At 39.2% G+C, this 1619-nt stretch overlaps 1 pseudogene; it reads right to left on the bottom strand.

Annotated features, from left to right (window-relative positions):
* Positions 1-613: 613 nt before the first annotated feature.
* Positions 614-1207, bottom strand: LOC114490771 (annotated as a pseudogene).
* Between the last annotated feature and the right edge of the window lie 412 nt (positions 1208-1619).

Raw genomic sequence — 1619 nt, forward strand, 5'->3', positions numbered from 1 at the left:
GGGGGACAGAGGCTAGTAATAAACAAAATCTCAGTAATGCACAGTGATTATGTTTGAAGGTTTTGTACAAAAACTTGTTCCCAGTAGCATGCACCCACCTATAAAGACTTCAGTAGAAAAAATTAACTATAAGTACTACATTTAAGTAGAAATGAGATATAATTCTGAATTTGTGTTTTCCCAAATATCACATAAAAGAAAGGAAATTAAAATAAAACAACAAAAAACCACATAGGAATACAAAGCTTTGTAAGAAAGCTCTTACTATTAAAGGTCCAACATTGTTTGCACTGAAAACAAAGTTCCTGTCCACAATGATGTGGGAAAAAAGAACCCAGATCTTTCAAGTAATAGAAATTAAAAAGGAAATAATGGGGTGGGGGGTTCGAGGGAAGGGGAACAAAGGAAAAGAAAAGAGGAAAGAGGAAGAAGGGAGAGAAAAGCATGATATACCATTGCAAAATGGTTCAAAACATGATAAAAATAAGAAAATAATAACCAGGGTGCAGGGGGCTGGGTAGATCTATTGATGCCCTTGGTAAACGTGCTTGCAGAGGTCTGGTGGGGGTGGCAGGTGCAGACCCATATGTGGTGTACCGCTTGGTCCACTGTTTGGCCATTTAGTCATACTCCGTTCTGTTGGTCATGAACTGTGTGGTGATGCTGCCCACCAGAGGTCAACAGGGTTGTAATCTGTGAGAAAGGAGCAGATGGAGAGGAGGACTTTAGAAATGGTTAGGGCTGGACTCCAGTTGTCCTTCAGGATGTCCACAGATCACTCCTTGGCTGTTAATATTACAATAATAGATTCTTGTTTGGAAGATAACCTTAGGGAGTTTAAATGGATTGTCTGGTGAAAAGGTAATGTTAAGGAAGAACACCCGTCCTTCATAGACAGTTCCTGGGGGTCCTAATATAGCTGACCTCTATTCATAAATATTGTCTCCTTTGGGTCTGACACTACAGTTGGGAGGAGGATACAACATAATTTCTGCAAATTCCTTCTGAATGCATTTAGCAGTAGTTGACAATTTAACAGCTGTTGCTGGATATTTTCCCATCCTTTTTCTTGGGCGGAACTTGTTCTCTTTCTGCTTCTTGTTGAACACTTGTATGTTGGTCTCCATCAGAACTTCCTTCACTAGTGCTTGGACTGCCATCAACTCTCTGTGCCTCAGTGAACATTTTAGATCCCTCAGCACTGCTTGCCCCTTCATTGTTTTTTTCAAATAGATTTCCATTTTCTTGCTCTTTCTCTTCTCCTCTGGTACCCCTATGATGCAAATGTTGGGCTACTTAAAGTTGTCCCAAAAGCTGCTTGCACTTTCCTTGTTTTCTTGTTTTTTTTTCTTCTTGTCATTCTGATTGGTTGTTTTTGCTTCCTTCTGTTCCAAATTATTGATTTGATTCTCAGCTTCATTCACTCTACTGTTGTTTCCCTGTAAATTATTCTTTATTTCAGTTAGTGCATCCTTTGTTTCTTTTTTTAATAGTTTATTTTTTTCTTTTATTTTTTTTCTTTTAATTGTTGTTCAAATACAGTTTTCTGTCTTTTACTCTCATCCCAGCCCATCCCTCCACCCCTCCCCACCTCCTTCCTGTTTCCACCCCCTCCTTGT

The sequence above is a fragment of the Phyllostomus discolor genome, chromosome 3, assembly GCF_004126475.2.
Source record: "Phyllostomus discolor isolate MPI-MPIP mPhyDis1 chromosome 3, mPhyDis1.pri.v3, whole genome shotgun sequence".
Taxonomy (NCBI): Eukaryota; Metazoa; Chordata; class Mammalia; order Chiroptera; family Phyllostomidae; genus Phyllostomus; species Phyllostomus discolor.